The sequence below is a fragment of the Zalophus californianus genome, chromosome 7, assembly GCF_009762305.2.
Source record: "Zalophus californianus isolate mZalCal1 chromosome 7, mZalCal1.pri.v2, whole genome shotgun sequence".
NCBI lineage: Eukaryota > Metazoa > Chordata > Mammalia > Carnivora > Otariidae > Zalophus > Zalophus californianus.
Genome location: NC_045601.1, coordinates 97,913,455 through 97,940,187, shown reverse-complemented (window position 1 = coordinate 97,940,187; position 26,733 = coordinate 97,913,455). Strand labels below are relative to the sequence as shown.

Here is a 26,733-nt window from a genome sequence, read left to right as displayed (position 1 = left end):
ATCTAAATAGGCCTGCTCCTAATAGAAGCCAGGTTGCTGGAGGAAACACAGGCCCTCAGTAATGAAGGGGACTCTGACTCTCTCACTGTTCCTTCTCCTAATACATGTGGGGGCTTCTCCCTCATTCATTTTCCAGGTTAATGGCTATAATTGGAGCCACCTGGGGTTAGTCTACCTCGGGACTTGAAGGAATATTCCCAAATAGCTGCTGAAACTCCCTTTGTTTCAGGGAAGTTCCCTGTCTCCTCTGGCCCAATATGGGCTGCATATTTCCACTCTGGTGGAGAGAACCATGGTGTCTGCTCATCTGTCCGAGCTGATGAGGTTTAGAACTGACAACCCTTCACCTGCCTCCCCCTCCCTCTCCCCTAGTTCCTGCACCACCTTGGGTGCGCCCTAGCATACACCACCCACTTCAGATTGCCCCACTGGTGCCCCTGGTAAAAAGTGATAATGGGGAAAAAGTTGACTGACTTTTAAGTGGACCCAGGTAGAACATAATTTGGTATTTAATTTAAGTTTGTTGGTTTAATTAAAATGGACATGTCTTTAGATTTATAAGCATTAAATATGGAACTTTTATTCTACCAAGGTTTACTACAGGTCAAATAAGCTCATGTTATCTCTGTTGCAATTTGTTACGAAAAAGGTGACTTAAAATGACGGTTAATGTTGTCTGTCTCAAAGTTTTCATGGGTAATTGTTAAGATAGCTTTCAATGTCTTTGGTAACTTTAAAGTTTTGCTTGGATGATAAAGTGGATTGAATTCATTTGACATCTGGGTCTTTTCCAAATAGAATAAAGGGCTAAAGCATACTTACTGAACATAGTATGTTTGTGCTTTTGACTTCTTATTGCAAAGAAGCTGCAGTTATTTGGGTCTGTTGGAAAACATGCATTGTGCTTAACTGATCCATAAATTTACCATCTAAAGAATTCTGGTGTGACAGTTCACACTTGGTAACTACTTGGTTTTCACTGGAGACTAAGGTTTCTAAGAGTTAAAATCCTGCTAAACGTAATTAAGACTGATGGGAATAAGGGAAGCAATTCTATATGTGTAAGAAAGATATAAGGAATGGGAATACATTTTTGTTGAAGGTAAAAGAAGGTCATTTTGCCCTAAATGAGACTGGTCATTTGGAGAGAAATGGCTTGGTACAAAATCTGAATACAAAAGTAAGTTGTAGAAGGTTTATGATGGGAATCTTTGGAAAGAAATTTTATTGTGTGGTCAGGAGGAACTAAGATCGAAATGAATGGATTTTAAAAAAGTACTCTGGTATTCTGCTTTCTCTCAGTTAAAAAGACAAAGTTTTCTTGAATTGTTGTTCTGCCCTTGATAAGAAAATGTAAACAAAGTTGTTTTCTCTTTTCTTTGCCTGCCCAGAAAAACCAGTTTCTATGCTTTGTCTTTATCAGGTCTTTAACCATCTGGAATCCTATTTATGTATGTGCTTTAAAGCTTGCTAAGGTTTTGTTTTATTCATTTATTTATAGATTTATTTATTTATAGATTTATTATTATTTATTTTGGGGGGAGGGGTGGAGGGAGGAAGAGAGAGTCTTTTTTTTTTTATTATGTCATGTTAATCACCATACAGTCCATCATTAGTTTTTGATGAAGTGTTCCATGATTCATTGTTTGCATATAACACCCAGTGCTGCATGCAGTACATGGCCTCTTTAATACCCATCACAAGGCTAACCCATCCTCCCACCTTCTCTCCTCCAAAACCCTCGGTCTGTTTCTCGGAGTCCATAGTCTCTCATGGTTTGTCTCCCCCTCCGATGTCCCCTCCAGGAAGAGAGAGTCTTAAGCAGACTCCATGCTGAATGTGGAGCTCCATGTGGGGCTCCATCTCACCACCCTGAGATCACAACCTGAGTGGAAACCAAGAATCTGACGCTTAGCCAACTGTGCCACCTGAAAGTTGCTAAGGTTTTAACAAAATTCCTCAAGATTTAAATCATAAGCGAAGTCTCTTTGACTAATTAGGTTTGGTTATTTGGTATGTTATGTTCTGGTATGGGTCATCACTTGATATTCTGATTATTGAAGTGTTCTGTGTCAGAAATAACTGAATTTCCTTGTCAATTGCCTCATAATGACCTCTCATATCAGATCCTTAACAATGTCCATTTCTGAGTTTTTGTCATTTATAATTGTTCTTGTGCTCTTACAAACCATGGTTTGTCTTCAAGGAGATTCATATAAAGGTCTTTTGTAACAAATATAGGTATTTAATACCTTTAAGATCAAAACTGAAATGGGTAAGAATTTCCAGAACTAACTAAAAAGCTTCATTCAAACTGAACAAGAATTAGTAATGTGGGACTAAATGAATTGAGAAGAAATTACTATAGTTTCATGACTCTTGTTTGAAATATTGCTCGTTCTCTAATGTTTGTTCTTTGGAATAAGGGAACTTTCTCATAAGATAGCTATGATTTACAGAAATGAGATAAAGTATTCATTTGTGAACAAATTGAAGCATTCATTTTTTTCTTTCTATCTGAACCCTTTGAAATTCAAAAAGTCTCAGTAAGTATTCTTTCTTCCATGGCAATCATAATCATTTGCACAAGTTAAATAAGAATCTGTTCTCCTTATAGCAGGACACCTTTAGAAACACTGGTTGTTTTACCAAGGTTCTGACTGGAATGTCATATTTGAGAGAGACATGCATAAACTCAGATATGACCGGGCAGCTTTAAGGAATTGAGGTTGACTTTATGAAATCTGGAGCCATAAAGCCCCTTGGAAATGTTGGCCTAATACCTTGCTTATAGAGTTCCCAGCAGCCCTACCAGATGAGTAAAGAATGTCACTTCCTGGCAGGTGCAGGAAACAGGACACTTTGGGGACCTCGTGAAGAGGAATTCACCCAAATCTACAGGTATTGCAGGCATGTCTGACAGCAAATATTTGGCTTGGCTTCTGGCCTAGAGAGGCTACTAAAAGTCCAATCTAGATTCTTTATGAAAAGTTCCAGCAAAGCAGATTTTAAAAGATCTATATGACCAATCACTGTTCTTGCTGAGCTTATGTAAATAATTAGGCCAAGTTTGTTAAAAAAATTGGATTTGTTCTGCAAACAAATTAGTCTTAATTTGGCTGTTTCTGGAACTAAGGGTGATTTCAGAGAAAAAAAATTGTTTCAATAACACATCTTTGTGGATGTTAAATTCTAGTTCTGATTGTCTTGAATGTTGTTTGCCTAAGCTAGACAATTTGAGGTAAATGTCAGAGAAATTTCCACAGTAGCTCATGTATAGACAGGCTTCTTGCTTGTTACCCTGTGGGGATAATAACAAGACCCCATGATCATATGATTATTTGAACAGCTGAAAAATGGGATTGATTCCTTAACAATTGTAAAACTCAGCTAGCACCTTGACCAATTCTGTGTGGCCGGGATGACAAAATTGCCCCTTAAAAGGCAGAGTATACCTTCCTCCATGGGGTTAACTATGGACTTGTGGAGTTAATGGATGACCCCACTTTCCCTGATTGGATTAGGTGATGCACTTGGGAATACCCTTATCTCCGAGACAAGTCTTCTCCCACTTGTCAGTGATTCCTAGTAATTAGGTTATTGTTAAAGCTAGACCTTAAAGAGGGCTTCTTGATGGTTTTATTCCTTAGTCATATTTATCCTAGAAGCCACCTCTGTTGATATAAAATTGCAAGTAGAGGCTTTAGCCAAGCATACAGTGACCACCTATAACTAAGCTCGACATGCAGTCACCCACAAATTCAAAAGATGGTAATACTGAATAGCCCTCGATAGCCGGACTGTAGTTCAAGGAGGCCCAGAATTAGATGACTGGCTCCTAATAGGACCGAATGGCTGTGCATGTCTAATTTGTGTCCATAGCTTCCCCCAGGTTGGATAGACCTCTGTACTCTGGGTTTTGCCGGGATGCATGGATGCATTATTAAAACCATTACCAACCCATCCAACCTTCCAAGTTTAAAACACATTCTGTGTTTCATTGGTATGACCACAGAGCATCCATCTTTGTTCCCTCTTCGGGACTGGAGGATGTTGCTTGGCACATGCAAGCTCTTAATAAGTACACAAACAAAGCCCTAAATGGCACTCAAGATGGCATTTCTCTCTTAATTACTGAAGTAACAAAAATGCACAAAGCAGTTTTACAAACACCAATGATATTAGATGTTTTAACTGCTACACAGGGTAGAACTTGTGCTATCATACAAACAGAATGCTGTGTACACATCCCGGATTACCACAAAAATATTTCTGCATTTCTAACTGACATGAATACTCTAACTGGCACTTTAAATGACCCCTCTCTTTCCTCTTTTCCTCTAATGATTGTTTAAACTCTTTGACGGGAAGAGGATTTTTGTCAACTATCAAAGGACTCTCATTTGGGCTTCCTTTTCTTTTTGTTATTCTAATCATGTTTTGCTATTTTCTCCCATGTCTCTCCACCTGGTGCCAAGACTCCTTCGCTGCCATAACTTCAAGCCGACAGATGATCCTTTCCACTTGGGGAGATTCACACATGCAGTCTCCCTTGGATTCAGCTGCTGCTGCCTTTGGTAATGCCTATATATATTTTTATAAGCGTTAGCTGACCAATGTTGACCCATAGGTAGGGACATCTCAGTGCCCCTATTCAGCAGGAAGAAGTTATGAAAGATGAGACCTTCCATCCTTAGCAACCTTAAAGATTTAAGGGTCAAAATTGTTCAGTGGGGGAATGATGTGGGAAACAAAGCAAAAAGAAAAACTACATTTCCTTACTACTTATAGCCCACTGACAGGTCCTTGAAACAGGCAGAGTGACATTCCTCTGGGAACTCAGCTGCCTTGATGTTAATACTTTGCTAAGGGCAAAAGGCAATCCTAGCCCGACCCCCAGGATCCTGTAAGTCTACTTTAATATGTAAAAATTCCTTTGGAAACTTCCTTTATCTCTACCCCCCAAGATATATGTTGGCAATCATCCCCCAAGCATATGACCCAGTGATACACATCTGAAAGGTCTCGTGACTGAGTTTTTACTAAATAGTAATAAATGACCTTTTCCTAACAATAGCTAGCCCCCTCAAGGTCCTGGAAACCTTGTTTCCAAATACCTTGGAAGCTTATGCTGTTCCTAACCCCCTTCCAACTTGGAAGTATATCATCAGTCACCTGTCAGGACCCCAGTGAAGCTCTTTCTGCCCACAGGTCCTGTCCCAGGGCTTTAATAAAACCACTTTTTGAACCAAAGACATCTCAAGAGTTCTTTCTTGGCCATCAGCTCTGAATCCCACCACTTCAAACCACGTCAGTGCTCTCTTGAGCTCTGAGAAGAATGTTAAGCTAAATTGATTTAAGAAATCGGTGAGGTTGACATGTTAGTAATGATAAATTATAAATTTTAAAAGTGGTTGAGATAAGTCACAGTTTTGGGAATTATAAAATGATTGAGTGAAGATGAATAGAAATAACAGAAATTTAGTAGATTAAGAAGTACCTCTGATTTTGAAGATATGTTGCATAGTTAAACTACATCAAATGTTTTCCTATCCAAATAAAAACAACAGCCCTTTCATAAGCCCTTTTTCCTTTAGGATAATGATTCCTTGCTTTTTAAAATATTCCCTAGATCCTAGTTAGATATAGGAATGGTTTAGGTGTTCTACTCTACCTACCAAGAATAATCTTTTATAATTTACTTAAAACAAAGTTGAGCAAAAAGCCAAAGTCAACCCAAAAATCCTCAGTCCTAATCTCATGTTTTGGCAAAGGTATGAGTGTTCCTCCTAAGGAACATATCTCCTAAATTTTGACTTCAATTAGTCCTTTATCCCTCTTATCTGGGGCTTTGTAAACCCTATTGTTTGTTTTATTTCACACCAGTTCTCAAATTTGGTTCTCTTCATCACCTCCAAAACCATCTTCTTAATCTATACTTGATTATCTTCTGCCTGGATACTTCCTGAACCTCCAAAATCAGCATCAGTATGATGTTCTATGTTCATACTTGGGCCTTGCTTCAAAGTGGTGCAAAATTATTTATTGGTTCTTGACTGCTTCCTACTCCTTTGGCTTTTCTTTAAGCTAAACCCACCCTTTGCCTGTAAGTCCCCAGATTGAACACAGTGTTTGCTCATTTCAGGTTTCCAGTACATGTTGGATCCAAGAAAATAATTTTCTTTATCAAACTTAGAGCATAAGCTGGATACTATATGAGCAAACATAAATGTATGTATTCCTGCTTGTTGTATAAAATATGAGTTTAGAGTTTTCAGGTTGAATCCTGGAAAACATACCACCTCAGTGAGACTGAAGAGCAATAATGTGGGATGGTGAAAATCATAACCACTTCCTTCTTCCCAGGAAGCAGGAGAACATGCTATGCCCATCCTCTTGGGAGCTATAAAGATTGTCCAGGATCCCAGCAGAGAAGCTGCAGTTTGGAGTGTTGAGAGGGGACAGTGGAGCCACAGAAGTGGATGAATTTGGCCAAAGGAGGATATGATTGAGAAAGAAAGGAGCCGTTTTCAAAAGGCAGTTAGCAAGCTTGGAGAAAAGAGAATGGGAAAGCTGAAATATCAAAGAATTCAAAAGTATTTTATAAGAACAGAAAGTTCGTGAAGACAGGGATATTTTTTTCTGTGTTGTTCATAGTTGTATCTATTCCTAGTGCCCAGAACAGCACCTGGCATGAAACAGACACTCAATAAACATTCGCCAAACGAATAAATAAATGAAGAATGGATGATCAGTGTGTTAAATGCAGCAGAGAGTTTGAAAAAGCTCAGGGATAAAATGAAGTCACACAAAAGTCATGGCAAATGCTAGATTATGGGAGATTGGGAAATGCAAGCCAAATCTGTTTTTTGCAAAGCTTGTTGGTTCCTCTCAGCAAGACACTGTTGTTGGGTTCCTCATTTCCCAAATTCCCAGAAAAATGATCAAGTAAAGTATATGAAGAGAGAGAATCCAAGTCAGCACTGTCCACATGATAGAAATATCAAGAAATTTTTACTGGATCCTGTGTGGATGGATGGTTCTACGCTGGAGCCCCGTGGGCACTCTTGTTCTGAAAGCATCACATATTTGGAATGCAAATGGAAAAAGGCCCAGCAGATTCCCTTCGAGGGAGAAAGGCAATGAGGTAGGCTGTGAGGCCATTAGTCACACATTCTTTGGCCTTTCTCCTATTCTGCGTGCCTTATGAAAGCCTAAAGTCACTATTCAAGCTCCAACCAGAGACCACACACTCATTGCCTTCTGTAGGACATCTCTCCCAGTCCTGTTAAAAGCTGTAACTGCTGTTTCTTTGGCCGTATTCACCTCAGTCCACAAAGGGAGGAGGAGGTGGGGGGAGACACTGAGATCAGCAGTTAAGTACCGTCTAAGCTATGGGTTTGAGCTGAAAGGTGGGGCCTGGCATTCGAGTGGCCGCGGATGCTTCTCAGGAGACCGCCAATGGATGCCCCCTTACTGGGTTAGGAAAACTGAGCAAGATTAAGGGGAAAGAACAGATGTGACCCAGGTGGCTATGGGAAAGAGGTAAAGGAAATCAGATGGTTAAAGATGGGGCTCACTTTTTAGTAGCATCAAAGGGAAATCAGGGGAGTAGAGACGGTGTGCAGAGACCTGGAAGGGAGTTCAGTACAGAAAGGACTGAACACGATAAAAATAAACTGCCACTGTGGTCTGAATCAACTCCTTTACAAACTGACTGAGAATTCTCCTTCTCTTCCCTCCCAAGGTCTCTCCCTCACTGTAGAGAAGCAAAATAAGAGACGAGGAAGAAGGGTCAGAGCACAGTCCATCTCTAAAAGCCACCTATGAGCTTGAGTTTCTTTGGTCCACTGATTTCTATTAAGGCACATGATGATTATGACCGGAGGAGAATGATTTTATGGCTCACTAATGAGTACATTAACATACTTCCTCCCACACCATTGTGGGGGAGTACATTTTCTTTCTCTTTGGAGGGGATCCATCTTCAATGTTTGTTCTTGGGAACTGTTTCTTGTGACAAAACCCAATAGCCAGAGATCCACCAGAAACAAATCAATATTTCAACAAAGTTAGATTTATTTTATTTTCTCTCGTCTTCTCCCTCGTGAGAGATTGTATTAAACCAACTGATACCAAAGATGTGTTTGTGATGAATAAGGATCATTTACAAGCATACTGTTACTTGATGCCCCACAGGTGGCGAAAGGAAGAAATGCCATCCTGAAAGGTGATGGGCTAGAATGTGAATGACCCTAATGGGATGCATACTGTAAAGGTCAGATTTCTTCCCAAGCTCCCTTCCCTTTAGCTCTTTCAATGAAGGGCCAAGAAGAAGTATCAGCATATAATGAATATGGCTTGCAAGTAGATATCTTTCTAACAATGTAGAACTTTGAAAGAAAATGCAGTAAAGCTAACTGATAAAAGAATGGTATTTGTTAATCTCTTAAGACTTAAAAAAATGCAGTTTAACCTGATGCAAGCACAGGGTTAGGATACAGTCAGAGAGTAAAAATAGGGTGGTATACTGTAACATTTCTCAAGACTGCCTGTCCGTTAAACTCTGTGATTGACAGACAAGAAGCTGCAGATAGTTAATGTATACAACTTGATGTGCTTGGGAATTGGTAGAGGTCTTTATTTTCATTTTATTATTTTTTTTAATCATCTCTAGTACAAGATCTGAAATTGAAATTGGTTAGGGTTAAGATTTCTAGCTAGTAGATGAATAGAAGAATAGCTGATTGTCCTGGCTTTTGTTCTGGCTCTAACAACACTGTGAGTCAATGTTTGCTTAGTGAACGATTAGTATTTATTGCCTTTCAGTTCAACAACAGGCTATGTTTTAAATATAAAAATTACCATGGTGAGTTATTCCCGCCCACCACTCGTTTCCCTCTGTGCAATGGCTCTGAGGGATACATTCTAGGAAGTGAATGTTCCAGGGCTTGGCTGCAAGCCCAGCGGAGGCAGCCCTTGTCTCTGTAATGCTTTTGTCACCTGCTATGCCTCCAGCCACTGTAATCGGGTGTCCATTCCACCATGCCAACCGAGTGCTTCTCGCTGAGGTCACAAAGAACTCCTTGTTGCTAAATCCAATGGACACTCTTCAGTTTCTCCCTCAGCCTCTCAGCAGTAGACGACACTGCTGACCAATCCCTTCGTGAGGTACGTTCCTACTGGGGCTTTGTTTTCTGGTTTTCTGCTTTTGGCTCTGAACACTGCGCAATCTTTTCTGAGGGCTCTTTTGTATCTCGCCATCTTTAACCATTGGTGTTCCTTCTTCAGGTTATGTCCTGGGTCACCTTCTCTTCTTATTTTAATTTTTTAAAGTTTTTTAAATTTTATTTTATTATGTTATGTTAGTCATCATACATTACATCATTAGTTTTTGATGTAGTGTTCCATGATCCATTGTTTGCTAATAACACCGTTGCTCTTAATACCCATCACCGGGCTAACCCATCCCCCCACCCCTTCCCTTCTAAAACCCTCAGTTTGTTTCTCAGACTCCATAGTCTCCCCCTCTAATTTCCCCCCTTCATTTTTCCCTTCCTACCATCTTCTTCTTCTTCTTCTTTTTTAACATATAATGTATTGTGTGTTTCAGAGGTACAGGTGTGAGATTCAACAGGAAGACTGTTCACAGTTCACAGCGCTCACCACAGCACATACCCTCCCCAGTGTCCATCACCCAGCCACCCCATCCCTCCCACCCCCCACCACTCCAGCAACCCTCTTCTTATCCACACACGCATCCTGGGAGAGCTCATCAGGGACATAGCTTCCTATCGTCTATGTATTAACCTCTTCCAACATGATGTCTCCAGGTAAAATCTCTTTCCTGAGCATCAGAAATCAAGCCATCTACTGAGCAGCTCCTTGTTGATGTCTCCCAGGCCCCTCAGTCTCAACATGTCTAAAACTGAAGACTGAGTCCTTCTGCCCCTCCTGCTCTTGGTTTCCCCTGCCCCCAGCTCCTTGTAAAGTCCCAACTACCGTGACAGAGCACTGCCAGCTATGTGGTTACAAAGACAGGAGCTCAGGAACCACATCCTTGATGTCTTCCTCAATTAATTAACAAATCCTGTCGGATCTACCCTCTCAACAGTTCTTGAACAAATCCCGGTCTCTTTAGTTTTCTCTCTCCAATTCAGAGAATGCTTGTTACCGAATGATCTGCGTCTCTGTGTCAGCCAAGGCCCAGCCTTTTGAAAAAAACTGAAATGCCAAACACTTGACTCCATTGTTACTTTCATTTTGCCACATAGTACCTTCCTGCCCTGGAGCTGAAAAGAAAAATGCTCTGGTGACTAAATCTGGAAGGGCCGAGGGGCATAAAAATGTGAGTGCAAACTTGTTTATTTAAAAATATCATCCAGCCATATCTATAGTAATTTCTACAGCTTAATGAGTTCGCCATTTCTTTTCTACGGCTCCATATCTACTTTATAGCAAATAGTAAATCTACTTTATAGCAAAACAGCACCAATCACTTTTTTCCCCTCTTCATCATTTTAGCTTTGAATTGCAAAACTCAAATGCTTGTTTTCTAATTTCTTGCATATTCTTGAATGATACTTTTCCAGTCTGCAGGAATCTTTCATCTCCATATTCATTTGGCATTTTTCATCCCCAAACTGTCTGCTGTATACTGTAAAATTATAATTTTGTAAAGTAAAAATCATACTTCCAACTGTTTGGTGACTCTTCATTGTTTACAAGTTTGCTTTTTTTTTTTTTCCTCAAAAAGATGATTACAATCATGAGGACCACTTTTGAAAATCTCCCTGTGTGGATATCACTAATATTTTGGACTGAGAAAAAAGATGGGTTATGGCAATATCTTCTCCAAAGATTCTTCTTTGTATATTTCAAAACATTTATTAGGTACCATGTGGTGATCAGTAGGCCCATAGAACATGGGAGCATGATTCAAGAGCAACATGTGGGCTAGAATTAAGAAGATTATGGACTAGATGGATATGTGTTTGTAGTGGGTGGGTGTATGGGACACCTCTTGTGCATCATCTGGCATCAGCAACCGGATGTGTAGGTGTAACCGGGCTGTGCCTGGCCTCAGCTGTACTGGGCATCTCTCACTGGCCTGTCCCTTTTCTGGTCTTCAGGAACTCACTGAGACATGGCAACAGATGCACAAACTGGAGGTACAGAGAATAACATTCCAGGGGGCAATCTTTAACCAACGAGAGATGGAACCAGGGCATGATACGAATAAGTATACTTGAATTACTTCTTTTAGCCTTTGTCTCCTGCTCTGTATAGACAACACTTCCTACCTAATAACGAATGCCCTCAGGTGTCGTGAGGATTAAATGAGATAAAGTATGTACAGTCCTACCGAAGAGTGGATGCTCAGTACGTGTTAATTGTCCTCTCCTTTTCTACATTTACAAAACTGTGTTAAGGAGACTCATGATTTTGGTTAGTTTTTTCACCATTAGGATTTGCAAATAATTTCAAGCAAAGAATCTTTTAAACATAAAACTCTTGGAAAATTGGAATTGCTAACCAATAACTATAGTCAGAAAATATAGTTGAAAGAACATCCCAGGTACAATCAGAAAAATCTAGATTCTAGTTCTCCTCTCAACTAATGCTGTCTGTATCACTTTGGACAACTTGTGGCAACTCACAGAACATTGGATGAGGAACTAGTTTTGTGCCAGCTCCCAAGCAACTGTTGGCAAGAGGGTGGGAAGCAAGAAGAGGAGAATGTTTAATAGTAACACAGTCAACAGAGAATTTATTTCTAGCTTTCACTCCAAGTAGGAAGTGATTCTTAACAACTAAAACAGGTTTAACGCCACACACACACTTAGTCACAGCATACAAAATGATTTGCAGAAAGGGCACCATGACTCTATATCCCACAGATGCAGCAACAGAGCTCAGCTCTCCACAGCTGTCTGGGAATTTTGCAGCCCATGATGGGCAAAGCCCTTTATCATAGTCAGCTGATAAAACCTCAGTCTTCAAAGAACTTCTGTGAACTAGCTAAGAAGCAAAGCTAACTCCTTGAAATCACCATTAAGGACCCCATAGCAAGAAGCAGGTAGCTAAACGATGGAGTGGCATAAGCAATTTGTGAGTCATTTTGAGTTAATTTTTGCTTCCCTTGTAAAGTAAGGGTTCAACTTCATTTTGAGTGTTTGTGTGTGGTTGTGGATATCCTGTTTCCTCAACGTCATTTGTTGAAGAAACTACTCTTTTCCCATTGTGTAGTCTTATTGAAAATTATTATATATATGCAAGGTGTCACTTCTGAGCTTCTTATTCTGCTCTATTGCTCTATCTCTGTGTCTTTACACCAGTGCCACACCATCTTCATGACTCTTGCTTTGTAGTAGGCCTTGAAATCAGGAAGTATGAGGGTTCCATCTTTGTTCTGTTTTAAAATTGTTTTGGCTACTCTGAGTCCCTTAAGATTCCATCTGAATTTTAGGATTTCCTTTTCGTTTTCTGCAAAAAAATGCCTTTGGGGTTTTGATAGGGATTGCATTGAATCTGTAGATCACCTTGGGTAGTATGGATATTTTAACAATATTAAGTCTTCCAATCCATGAGCAAGGGACATCTTTACTTTTTTTAAAATTTTTTTGGTATCTCCTTTGATTTTTTTTCAGGCAATGTTTCGTAGTTCTCAGTGTACCAGTTTTTTACCTCCTTGGTTAAGTTTATTTCTAGGTATTCTGTTCTTTCTGATGAATAGTAAATGGGATTATTTTCATAATTTTCTTTTCAGATTGGTCATTGGGAGTGTATAGAAATGCAACTGATTTTTGTGTGTTGATCTTTTTATCCTGCAACTTTGCTAATTTCTTTTAGCAGTTGTAATAGGCTCATGTATGTTTGTACATGTATGTGTAGTGTTTAGAGTGTATGTAGTTGGTGTATAAGATCATGCCATCTTTGACCGGAGATCATTTCACTTTTTATTTTCCAATTTGGGTGCCTTTTATTTCTTTTTCTTGCTTGTTTTAGACATTTGAACGTGAGAATTAAGATTCTAGTCTGATATGCAGCCTCTGGTGAGGAAAACTAGGGCCTTTGCTACCCTGTATGGCATCTTTGTATAAAAAGGAGAAGGAAGCCGCCTCTTCTAAGCCCCTGTAGGCAGCACTAGGGAACATGATGTGGACAGCAGAGCACAGGACGGATGTCAGTCCCTCTGATCCCCTTGACTAAATGCCCTTGGGTAGTGGACGCTTACCGTGCATCACTTCACCTCCTCTCGGACCCCCCTTCTATTCCAGCCACAGCTGCAATGACCAGCTCCGTGTGGGCATCAACCACTTTCATGCAGGTGCCCCTGAATAATGTCTCACCTAACTCCCCAGTTCTCTCACTTCCTGTTTGGGGGCTTTTGCGATTCCCTTCATGGGGATGCTCATAGGAACCTTCTTGGCACTCATACACGTGCAAGATTAAAGTGGGGCTGGGGGTGAGGAAGAAGGGACAGGAAGGGACGGGAGGGGGCAGTTAATAATGACCCATGAGGCAACCCTTGACCAATGGGGGAGAAGGGCCAGAGAATAAATGCTCTGCCCCCTCCGGAAGCCTCCATGGAAGTTTCTGAGACACATTTCATAAGATTTGTCAAAGGGTCCCACTGGATAGAGCAACTGATTGTCTGAGGCCCTTTGGGAGGGGCACCAGGAGACATGCTTATAGAACCGTATGCAGCCGCGCTCACCATAATGTCTGACAGCACCTGCTTCAGACCCTACCTTAAAGAGACTCGTTTGTCTTGGGTGCTCACCATGCCACATAACCACTTCACATTTCTGAGTTCTGCATTCTCTTTATAAAACAGAAGTAAAGTGTAAAGCACTAAATACATTTAAATTATTAAATATAAATCACTATTTCTGTTTTCGAATCTCACATCCATTACCATATAAACGAATCTTTGCCTTTGTAGAAAATCATTTATATGGATGTGTAGACTCATGATGACAGGCAGTGAGTGTTTTATTTATTTTTTATTTACTTTTTGAAAGATTTTATTTATTTATTTGACAGAGACACAGCGAGGGAGGGAATACAAGCAGGGAGAGGGAGAGGGAGAAGCAGGCCTCTTGCCGAGCAGGGAGCCTGATGTGGGGCTCGATCCCAGGACCCTGGGATCATGACCCAAGCCGAAGGCAGACCCTTAACAACTGAGCCACCCAGGCACCCCAGGCAGTGGGTGTTTTAGATTGAGCTGCTGTCTCTAGAGAGAACTCCTTTCTACTTTATCTTTGAACCTATCTAGACAACAGGACCGTTAAGCTCGATCAGCCTGATCGGGGCTCCGTCAGGGTCCCACCTTTCCAGAAGTTTATGCCAACTCCGACCCCTTGGTCTGGGTGGTTTGGCCTGCCCGCCTATGTCTCATTTTAAGCACCACTCATACTAGATGGATCTTTGAACATTTTTAGAGCCCAATAGGTGAGGCCAGCTATGATTTTCTCTCCCCCTACCCAGCCCCTGGCACCACTCAAAATTTTCCCCTCACTGCACTGTCTTCTCTGTTAATACTTCCAAAGGTACTACTGTGTGATGCCAAAAAGGATCTATAATTAGTTTATTGCTATATAGGAAGGAATTTTATCTTATTGCCGTTCTCAGAGATAGTCTGCCATTCACAGATGAGAGCAAATACTAAATAAAAGCTATTTTCTTTCCACATTAAAATATACTCAGATTATTGTCATTTATTAAACTGTCTTTGCTTCTTCATTTGACCCTAAATGTTTTCATTACTGGAGTCAAGCTAGTATCAGAGAACACTGTTGTTATCTGCTTTTTATAACACACGATTATCACATTATTGACTTCACTGTCCCATTTTTGGTCCTGTGAAGTGAATACTGGGTATTTAGGGACTTAAGTCAAGGCCTATTTCTGCCACTGGCTGTGTGACCTTGGATAGTCACTTAATTTCTCCGGGCTTCAGTTTCCACTTTATAAAATGTGACTTTTGGACTAGACACACTGCCTCCTCTAAATTCTGAGTGTCTCATAGAATTGGAGTCAACCGAGCACACACCTGGGTCAAGATGTCAGTATTAGTGTGTCTTCATTTCTTCCTTTTCATTGTCTATTTTAATGTCATACGAGTACTTGGCTCTGAATCTTACTATGGTGCATTGTACTCAAGTGTCAAAGCCTTCTTTAGTCAAGGCAAACATGCCATGTGTCTTTCCCTGTGTATTTCTATTCGTGGAATACCATTAAGCATAAAGTCTTCCAGCCCATCTTCGAATATTCTCATTTCCTAGATAGTATAGACCGTTCCAGACTTAATGATGATTCAACGTAATGATTTTTTGACGTTATTAGGTGCAAAAGTGATATGCATTTAGTAGAAACTGTATTTCCAGTTTTGAATTTTGACCTTTTCCTGGCTAACGATATGCAGTACGATACTGCCCCATGATGCCAGGCAGTGGTATGGTTCGTAGTCGGCCATGCTATGAGTCCAAGATCAAGGTGTCAGAAGCTTTAGTTTCTTCTGAGGCCACTGTCTTTGGCTTACACATGATCACCTTCTCACTGTGTCCTCACTTGGTCCTTTCTCTATGTGTGTGGATCTCTGGTGACTCTGTGTATGTCCAGATTTCCTTGTATAAAGACAGATCCCAAATCCAATCAGATTGGATTAAAGCCCATCCAAACAACCTCATTTTTAACTTACCCACCTCTTTAAAGGACCTATCTCCAGATACAGTCTCATTCTGAGATACTGAGGTTTAAGGCTTTTATATACAGATTCTGGGGGAACAGAATACAGTCCATAACTTTCTCCATATATTGGATGAGCTAAATCAGCAGCTCTAAGAATTTTATAAAAATAAGGTAGTGACTGGGCATCTGGGTAGCTTAGCTGGTTAAGCAACCAGCTCTTGGTTTTGGCTCAGATCATGAGATTGAGTCCCATGTGGGCCTCCATGCTGAGCTTGGGATTCTCTCTCTCCTTCTGCCCCTCCCCACCACTCACACATGCATGATCTAAATAAATAAATAAATAAATAAAATCTTAAAAAAAGAGAGAAATAAGGTTGTGATAAGAAAAGAGCAGTTGGGTGCCTGGGTGGCTCAGTTGGTTAAGTGACTGCCTTCAGCTCAGGTCATGATCCTGGAGTCCCGGGATCGAGTCCCGCATCGGGGTCCCCACTCAGCGGGGATTCTGCTTCACCCTCTGACTCTCTCCCCTCATGCTCTTTCTCACTCTCTCTCTCTCTCTCTAAAATAAGTAAATAAAATCTTAAAAAATAAAAGAAAAGAGCAGTTGATAAAAATGTGTATCGGAGAAAGTGTATTGAGTTATTTTAACTTTTCCAATCTATTCTGAGTATATTGAGATAGCGTAGATGCCTCAAAGAGAGAGACCAGATGCAATACTCATTTACTAGGTGTTGGCTAGGCTGTTTTTTAAATTGTTCTGTCAGTTGCTGAAAGGCACTAAAGTTTCCGCTTATGGTTGTGGATTTATCTACTTCTCCCTTCTGTTTTGTTAGTTTTCCTCTCGTGAATTTTGAAGCTCTAATATTAGAAACATACACATTTAGGAATATGTCTTCCCGATGAATTGATCCTTTTATTGTATGAAATACCCTTTTTGCTTTGAAGTCTACTTTGATTGGTACTAATATGCCCTCATTAACTTTCTTGCGTTTACTGTTTGCATGATATATCTTTTTCCTTTTGTATATTTGTGTTTATATATTTAAATTGCACCTTTTATAGGGAGCATATAATTTAGTCTTGCTTTTTAAATTCAGTCTGACAGTCTGCCCTTTAACTGGGGTATGCAGTCCATTGACGTTTTATGTAGTTCTTGAGATGGTTGGGTTAGGGTCTATCAGTTTGTATTTGTTTTCTGTTTATCATGTGTTCTTTGCTCCTCTGTTACTCTTTTCCCACTTTCTTTTGGTTTAATTAAATTTTTAACATTCCTACTTATTTCTCCTATTTTTTTAAATCAGTGTCTATTTTATTTTATTTATTTTTTTTAAAGATTTTATTTATTTATTTGAGAGAGAGAGAATGAGAGATAGAGAGCACGAGAGGGAAGAGGGTCAGAGGGAGAAGCAGACTCCCCGCCGAGCAGGGAGCCCGATGTGGGACTCGATCCCGGGACTCCAGGATCATGACCTGAGCCGAAGGCAGTCGCTTAACCAACTGAGCCACCCAGGTGCCCCAAATCAGTGTCTATTTTAAATTAATACACAGCACTTCATGTAAAATTAAAGTTTTCAACAGTATAATTCCTTTTACTCCATTCTTTATTTTTTATTTTTTATTTTTTTTTTAAGATTTTATTTATTTATTTGAGAGAGAGAGAATGAGAGATAGAGAGCACGAGAGGGAAGAGGGTCAGAGGGAAGAGGATCAGAAGGAGAAACAGACCCCTGCTGAGCAGGGAGCCCGATGTGGGACTCGATCCCGGGACTCCAGGATCATGACCTGAGCTGAAGGCAGTCGCTTAATCAACTGAGCCACCCAGGCGCCCCTTACTTCATTCTTTATGCCAACTTGCCATACATTTTATTTCTATGGATTTTGTAAACCCCATACACAACAATGTTACTACTTTTGCTTTAAAGAATTGTCTAAAGGATCTAAGAGAAAATAAAGATAGCCTTTTTAATATACCTACAAATTTCTAATTTTCCATGCTCTTCATGCCTTCCTATAAATCTGAGATTCCATTTGGTCTTGTTTTTTTTTCAGCCTGAAAAATTGTCTTAGCATTTCGTATATTATAAATCAGCTGACAGCAAATTCTTTCAGCTTTCATTCACCTGGAAATGTTTTTATTTTACCCTCCCTTCATGATAATTTTGCTTAATATAGTATTTTGAGTTGATACTGCTGTATTTTTTTCCCCTACAGCACTTTGAAGATTCATTTTCTGACTTTTTGTCACCACTGTTTTTGCTGAGATGTCAGTCCGAATTTGTATTATAGTTCGCCTGAATATAATGTACTTTTTTTCCTCTGGCTCTTGTTAAGAGTTTTCTCATCTTTGATTTTTCTGCATTTTGACTATGAAATGGCTCATTGTGTGTTTTTCTTTGTGTGTGTTTATCTTGCATGAGCTTCACCCAGCTTCTTGGATCTGTAAATTGGTTTTCTAAAAACCAAATTTAGGAACAACATTTCATCCATCTTTCCTTCAAATGTATTTTTCATACTCTGTTCTTTCTCTTTTCATTCTGGTACTCCCATTACACACGTAGATCATTGGTATCTTTCTAGACATTACCAAGGCTCTATTCCTTAACAATTTTTTTTTTCTCTTGTTCTTCAGATTGAATAATTTCTTTTGATTTGTCTTCAAGCTCACTGACTCTTTCTTATGTGTTTCTGGTCTGCTGTTATGCTTATTTCATGAATATTTTATTTTGGGTAATGTAATTTGCAAGTACAGAACTTCCATCTGGTTATTTTTCATAGTATCCATTTTTATGCTGAGGTTTCTCATCTGTTTGCTATGTTTATCTTTTCTGTTATGTATATATTTGCACTGGCTATGTTTATGTCCCTGTCTGCCCATCCTAACACTTAGGTCACCTATAGGTCTATAGACAAAGTTTTATGGGAATGCAACTATGCTCATTCATTTACATGTTGTCTGTGGCTGCTTTCATGCTACAATGACAAAACTGAGGGTTGTGAAAGAGAACATATGACTTGTAAGCCTAAAGCATTTTCTATCTGGCCTTGTTAGAAAAAATTTTGCCAACCTCTGCTCTAAAGAATCCCCCAAGATTTGAGGGCATATTACTTTCTCCTATCATATGGCCTTTCTAGGAAGTGGGCAAAGAGCCTAGCAAGGTATCCCACTCTGGCTGGGCTGGAACTCCAAAGCCTCCCAGCACTGAGCTACCTCGTTAAGCACTTAATCCTGCTGCAGCCTCTCTCTGCTGCGCCTTGCAAGGGTTTTGCCCTGCATGTGTGCAGCTCTGTCCTCAGCCACAGATCTGCCCACAGCTCCCACACAGACTTCTAGGAACCCATCTTTGCAGCTCCATTCTAACTGGTACCAGGCCTTACAAGTTCCTTGAGCAGCACTCTCTTCCTCTTCAGCTCAGGGAGATTTCTGTGCCCTGCTAGAACTTCACTTCTTGGTCCCTATGGTTTGGAAGGTTTCCCTCGGCAAAAACCCAGGGTGAATGTACTGTTCATTTCAGGGGCTTTCCTTCTTTCAGTGACCTCAGTCCTGTGCTGCCTGGGGTCCAATGTCTAAAAATAATTGTTTCATTTATTTGTCATTTATAGTTGTTTATGGCAGAAGGGCAAGTCTGGTACTGGTTACTCTGAAGGTGATGAAAGGCAGGAAGTTGCTCTTTATTCCTTTTTTGTTCTTAAATTTAATCATATACAATTATGACTGAAGTAGCCAAGAACCTCTGAATTACACTAGGGAAAAGCATAGTCTTAGATGAAATTGAGTAAGGACTTTAATTAAATCTACCTAACATCTATTTTTCTTTTTTTGCTAATTGGGCTAACCCTCTATCCTTTTACTTTGTAATTGGAGACATCCTCCATTCATGTACTTTGCTTTTCTTTTGGGGAAAAATAAAGATTTTATGACTACCATGCTGTTCTACAGTCACAGGAAATGTTCAAGCCCATTACAACATTATGTGTGTATGTATTTATTTTATTTTATTTTTTTAAATCAAAAGTTAGATGACATACAGTCTCATATTAGTTTTGGGTGTACAACACAGTGATTTGACAATTACATACATTACAAAATGGTCATCACAATAAGTGCAGTTACCATCCATCACCTTACAAAGTTATTACAATATTATTGACTATATTCCCTATGCTTTACTTTTCATCCATTATCTATATATTTTATCATTTAAAACTACCACTACTAGTAAATAATTCAAAGCGAATAGCCCTACTTTCCTATGCTAAAACAATATTTGTAGAATTGAAAGAAAATTTACAGCTGTATCGTCTTGTCAGATTGTGCTAGGTGGAGTGTTTTTGCTAATGTCCCTGAATTTCAACTTCAGGGAATTGAAGGCAGGTTATTTTTTAGAAGGTAATGCATTATGCTGATTGGACAAAGTGCCAACATGTTTGGCTTAATTTCTGTGCCACAAAGAAGCTCTACATTAGCAGATTAATTTGGACTCTTTTCTCAAAATTTCAGTTCTTTTACATTTTACCTCAATTTTAGAGTTTATGTTATTGCACCAAGAAATCTTGGTGATTTTAAATCACTAAACACCTCTAAGATGTTAAATTGATAAGCACCAGTGTGAAGTTTTAGAAGAAGTGCCCATAGGCACAGTGATGAACTACGGTTCAGAAGAGGTAACTGAAATTTTGAGATGTGTGTAAATCATGTCATAAGAGGAACTACCAAAGAAATGAGGGCTGATGATGAAAGCGTTAAGTGTTAATTTTTCAGCATACTTTATGGGCTGTTTTAAGTGCAGAAAAGACTATGCATAGGCTTGTTTAAGCTTTTGAAGTTAATAATACATTTATTAGAGTTACAGATTCAAAATCCTTAAGGTTTAAGGTTCAGCTTACAGATCTTGTTTTATTTATAAACCAAGCACATTTTTGCAGTCGCTTGTAGGAGTCTTTGGCTAATATTTGGTTCTATTTATAGATTTGTTAATTAAGCATCTTTGAACATTTTATGTTGCATTTATATACTTTATTTCAGTTCTGTAGCTTTAAAAGTTGTTTGACCAATACACCTTTCCGAGTGCTTAAATAATTCTTATAAATCTGACACATTAAACTTATAACTATAACAAACTTAAAATTCTTTTTTTTTTTTGAGGAAAAATCCTGGAAAACAAAACTTGATTAAAATTAAGAACTTGTGTTCATATGAAGATACCACGAAGAGAGTGAAAGGCAGGCCACAGAAAGACTTGACATTTGCAGTATATATATCAAAAAGGACCCATGTTAGAATATGTAAGGAATTCTTAGAAATCAAGGAGAGAGGCAGATGACTTTCCTTAATACCTCCTGACCTTCGAGTGGGGAGGGCCTGGAGAGGGGGAATCTGTGAGATGAGTGGCTGCTGAGGTAGCCTTTGAATGATGGTAGCAGGAGGCTGGGCGACTGAATGTTGGATAATCTCTGGTGGCTCCAGGGTTGGTGGGGGCGGGGAGATGGCAGGGTAAATGCCCATGGAGGGGGCCAGGGGAGGGGCCTCTGGGAGCAACGCTGACCCACAGCACCCTCCTCTGTTCATCTCCTCAGGTCTTGGATCTGGGAGACCTCCCCAGGAGGCGCTGTTCCCAGAGTCTCTGCAGAAGCTCTGTCCTCCTCAGAGCACTCTGCAGGGCTGCATCTGGCCTGAGGTGGGGGTCCTCAGAATCCCTTCCACATTCTCATGCTCTTGCTTCAGTCTCTTCTCCAAGAGTTTCAGGGTCAGTCGGGTCATTTCATCTGCCACTGAAAAGTCCAGCGTCCTGGGACCGTAAGAGAGGCCCACCTCCCCCACCCCCCATGGCTCTCCCGTTATCTGCAAGAAAGAACTGCTCAACTGGAGAGTAAACTTAAAATTCTCTTTATTGTTCCAGTGCTTCTTCCCAATTTAGAAGATTTCAACCACAAAATAGAAGTCTATATTGACTATTCAATTACATATTTAAATTCTAATTAGAAGGTTGACACTCTGATAGATTTATTTTTTCTTAAATATTCCTAATACAGAACACACTAAATTTACACACACACTCTAGTCTCAATAGAGCAACCTATGTCTTTGGTTATCTTTAGTATTTCTGTGCTTGATTCTGAATCTTCTTGGAGTGGAAAGGTACTTCTTCCCCAAGGAAATAATTTCATTGTCCCATATAATTTGGGAGTTAACTGTCTCAGCTTGCCTGATGTTGCTTACTGCCTGGAAATCTTAGCCAGGAAGCTTACTGTATATTCTTTTTGGCAACCTTGCCAGGACACAGTGAATCTGATTTTGTAGATTTATCATTGACTCTGTGATTTCCAAAGCCAAGAGGTCACTTAGTCCTCAAACTTCTAAATCTCTCTGCAGGGAAGGCCACCATCCCTCTTTTCTTGACTCTTAAGATTTGTGAATCAATGTCTTTGACATACAACTTGGTTGCAATTCAAATTTTATGGAACGTCATAGAACTAGTGTGCATACTGAAATGATATCCAGTTGAATTTTTGAAATCTCTCTGGTTTGGTAGACTAGTTGGTCATAACTTCTGAAGTCATACTCCTGAGAAGTCTGTCAGGGATTCCTCCATTATGCTGCACTAGATGACTTGCAAGAACCCTTGTAACCACAGACCCAACAATTCTATGATTTTCACAGTAATTTTATTTGTGTATTCAAGCCAGGCATCTGCAGGTGCCTTGTTTTTTTCTATGTAACAGGTGTTTTTCGAGCAATCTGGCCTTTCAGTTCTGACTCATCTTAGTTTATAGTCCTGGGTTATTGTGTTCGTAATGTTCCTCTACACCTCCCTCCACCGTCATCCATCCTCTTGTCTCTCTTCTCTCCATAACACACAATAAATGAGTGCCTACTCCAAGCTGGTTGTGGTTCTAAAAATAAAAAGGTAAGCAAGATAGGGGCGCCTGGCTGGCTCAGTCGGTGGAGCATCTGACTCTTGATCATGGGTGTGGAGATTACTTACATGTTTGGTGTAGAGATTACTTTTAAAAAAAGTTAAAAAGGAAAGCAACATAGACACAAACAGATATTAAAAAAATATACACGAATAACATTTTAAAACTTAAAAAAATTGAGATATAACTTTCTTTTATTTAAGATTTTATTTATTTATTTGTCAGAAAGAGCACAAGCAGAGGGAGTGACAAGCTGAGGGAGAAGCAGGCTTCCCGCCGAGCAAGGAGCCCCATGTGGAACTCGATCCCAAGACCCTGGGATCATGACCTGAGCCAAAGGCAGACGCTTAACACACTGAGCCACCCAGGCGTCCCGAGATATAACTTTCATATAGTAAAATGCACACGTCTTAAGTATAAGCTCAATGAATTACCAATAACTTGGGAGTTTTATAAGTGCCAGGAAACTTATTCAAGGATAACTGAAATTTTACCAACGAGCACAATATCCCAAATAAAATAAATGGACTTTGTCTTAAAATGTCAGTTTGAAGGCCACTACTCAGATATCTGTCAGTTGTTGGTTTGGAAGCCAGATCAATAAACTATGGTCTGTGGGACAGTATAGGCTATTTCTGTATGGCCTAGGAGCTAAGAATGGTTTTTTAAATCTTTACATGATTTGAGATAAAATAGAAGAAGGAGAAGAAGGAACAGAAATTATATGTGAACAGCAAAGCTTAAAATATTTATTAACTGGATCCTTAACAGAAAAAGTTTGCTGACCCTGGAGCTACAGAGGAAAGAATGTTAACTAGAAGCCAAGGCCAATGATTCTTTTTCTTTGCTTTCTAGCCTAGTAAGCCAGATGTGTCAACAGGTTCTCTCTCACTGGCACTAACATGTTGCTCAATCAGAAAAGGGTTTAAATTTTTAGTAGCTTATGTCAGCCCTGCCTAGTGATATTAAATGCAAGGAAGAGTTTGCTAAAACACCATGCCAGGCCACTAAGTTAGGCCACTTAGGGGGGTTAATCTCAATTTTAATAAGAACTGGATTTTTCAGAAATATAGGATTATGGCTATGTTTAGCTCTTTTCAAGGCTATGGGTGTGTTTTGAAGACTTTGCCGTAGTTATGCCATAGATACCGTCATCATCTGGTACCTTTGCCATACACAGGGCGCGGAGACAAAGCAGGAAATAACGCATGGGGCTCTGATTTAGCAATTTCCAGCCATATAGCCTGTTCCTCCTTCTCTCTCCAAATACTCCATATGCTTTTTCCTCAAGTCTATTCCAGCTTGCTGTGTGCTTCATTCAGCAGTCAATCTCCTACTCTCCAGAGGGAAATTCTGGCTCAAATCAGGCCAGTCTGGCCAGCACTTGGTCTGTTGACTGGATGGGGGCTGCATGGGAGTTTCTAGGTAGTGTTGATGTTATAATTGTTGCTGTGGTTTGGGTTGGTCTATGTTATTGGATCAACTATGGTTATTGGCATGGAGAGGAGGCTAGAAATAACTAGGAGAATGTTTGAGCCCTAATCAAATGGGTGGGTCTCAGGGGAAAGTTTGTCCTGGAAAGGGAAGCAGAGTGTAGGCCTAGAAATTTGTGCAAAAGCCAAGAACAAAGATGACTGGGGGTAGAGACAGATTGTATGTGTTGGGCTCAAGGTTGGGTTCGGGCACATTGCATACCAGACTAGGGGCAGGAACATGAACTACAGACCCTACCCATTTGCAGGGTCTCTAATAGCCTTGGGTTGGCTGCTAGAACCGAGCTTGTCAGTTGGATGCTGAATGGCAATTGCTAAGTGTGATTGTGTTGGTAAGGCCCAGGATTGACAAGACTAAATTATTACTGGTATTATTATTATTATTACAAAAATATTTGATGACATTTGCCATTGTGTTGAGCATTGCTATGTGACAGACACCTTATAAATAATATCCCTACTCCTTACTACAACTCTACTGAAGCAGGTACTATTTTTTTTAAAGATTTGTTTTATTTGTTTGTGAGCATGAGTGGGGCGGGGAGGGGGCAGAGGGAGAGGGAAAAGCAGACTCCCTGCTCATCAGGAAGCCCAACCTGGGGCTGCATCCCAGGACCCTGGGATCTTGACCTGAACCAAAGGCAGATGCTTAACCGACTGATCCACCCCGATCTACCCCTTCAGGCACCCCCGAAGGAGACACTACTGTCCCTATTTTCCCGAGCAGACAACTATATATCAATGAAGTGAAGTGATTAACTTGGGCTGGTAAGTGGCAGAGCTGGGCTTTGGATCCAAGTCTCTCTGAGCCCAAAGCATAAAAACCGTTTAATTGCATACCTAATGGTCCTTCCATAAGGGTCATTTGACAAGTGCTATAACCATAAAGCAGTTACTTATCTTACATCCTGGAGTTTAGTCCTGCATAGATTGGGGTCTATCTAGGGACTCTGGATACAAAGTAAATCTAACCTCACAATCCTCTGATATGTTAGTATAATATACATACTTAGCCAATTTTAACCAAACATCTCTTTGGTGTCACGCACTGTGCCAGTTGCTGCATGTATGATAAAAGTGAAATATGCAGAGTCATAGCCCTCATTGCGCTTCCAATAAGATGTGTTAGACAGACATTGAACAAGGAAATAAGATAATAGGTCTGTAATCATAAGTTGTGCAAATGTCTATCAAGGAAAGGACTGGGGTGATGTGTGAGAGAGTAATAAAAGGATTTATTTTAGATTAGAGGGGAGGTAACATTTATGTTGGAACCTGAAAGATGAGCTGGAACCCCCTAGAGCAATGGTGCTCCACTGGGAGCAGTATTGTCCCTGGGGGCCATTTGGCAATGTACAGACATTTTGCTTGACACAACTGGGTGTGCACGGGGGCGGGGGCAGGTTGGAGGTAGGTAAGGGGCTGGTGGTATTCGTGGCATCTAGTGAGTAGGGGCCAGAGATGCTGCTAAACCTACCGTGCAAAGGACAGCCCCTCACAGCAAAGAAGTTTCAGGCCCCAAATGACAGCAGTGCTATGATTGAGAAATGGCATTTGGGATTATCAGCATTTGGAAAGACTCCATGACCCAAGCGGGCTAGTACTTTGTGCAGCCCAGAAACAGGAAGAACAGCAGCACGGCCAGAAGCTAGTCAGTGAGGTGGGGCCAAGAAGGACCCCATCATGCCTTGAGGGCCATAGAGTCCATCATAAGAAGGATCTAGGTTTTATTGCAAATGCTCAAGGGGTTTGCCTATCATCCATTTCTAAATTAGTGATCAAGTTCCCATGTTCCAGGAATTGTCAGATTAACTCCAAATAAGGGGAAGTCTTAGATGAAGTATTTTTTTTTAAGATTTTATTTATTTATTTGAGAGAGAGAGAGAACACAAGCAGCGGGGAGGGGCAGAGGGAGAGGGAGAAGCAGGCTCCCCGCTGAGCAGGGAGCCCAATGGATGTGGGATTTAATCCCAGGACGCTGGGATCATGACCTGAGCTGAAGGCAGACACTTAACCGACTGAGCCACCCAGGGGCCCTTAGATGAAGCGTTGTAATAATGCCTTCCTTACTGCTTTTAGAGTCTGGTAGAAAAGCCCCTAGTACAATTTTAAGCATAAATTAAGCAGGTCAAATGCTGGCTACTTTCTTACATCATTAGATTTTTCTCTCAAAAGCTGCACTTGTCACTGTGACCTCATCTGCATGTGCCCATGTTTCTCATGGGGGCTGACTATGTACCCTCTAGACAGGGTCCGACTCTGTCATTTCTTTTTGTTGTTGTTTTGTTTTCAGTTTTTATTTAAATTCTAGTTAGTTAACATGTAGTGTAATATTGGTTTCAGGAGTAGAATTTAATGATTCATCTGACTCAGTCATTTCTAATGGTTTCATATGTCACCATTCTGGGCATAACGCAGCACTATAGAAATTTCTTCCAGTTTTTCTAGATTACGTAGTAGCAAAAAGGTAAAAAATAAATCTTGCCACAGTTGTCAGTGGGTGACACTGAGCAAGCTTCTGAACATAAGTTTTCTTGTCTATAACACTGGCATTTCCTTCATGGAACAGTTTCCGGACTATTTTGGTATCGTTGCAATTCAGAGCCAAGTTTGAAAATCCTACTTGCTT

At 40.2% G+C, this 26,733-nt stretch overlaps 1 long non-coding RNA gene across 2 annotated transcripts in view; it reads left to right on the top strand.

Annotated features, from left to right (window-relative positions):
* Positions 1-9,010: 9,010 nt before the first annotated feature.
* The window catches only part of LOC113927357, a 43,547-nt gene continuing 25,824 nt past the window's right edge, over positions 9,011-26,733 (top strand). Inside the window, exons 1-2 of one of the 2 annotated variants that reach the window (XR_003521598.2) lie at positions 9,011-9,171; positions 10,275-10,348. This is a non-coding gene — a long non-coding RNA (uncharacterized LOC113927357). The remainder of the gene's footprint in view (positions 9,172-10,274; positions 10,349-26,733) is intronic. The other variant, XR_003521599.2, reaches the window with a different exon arrangement.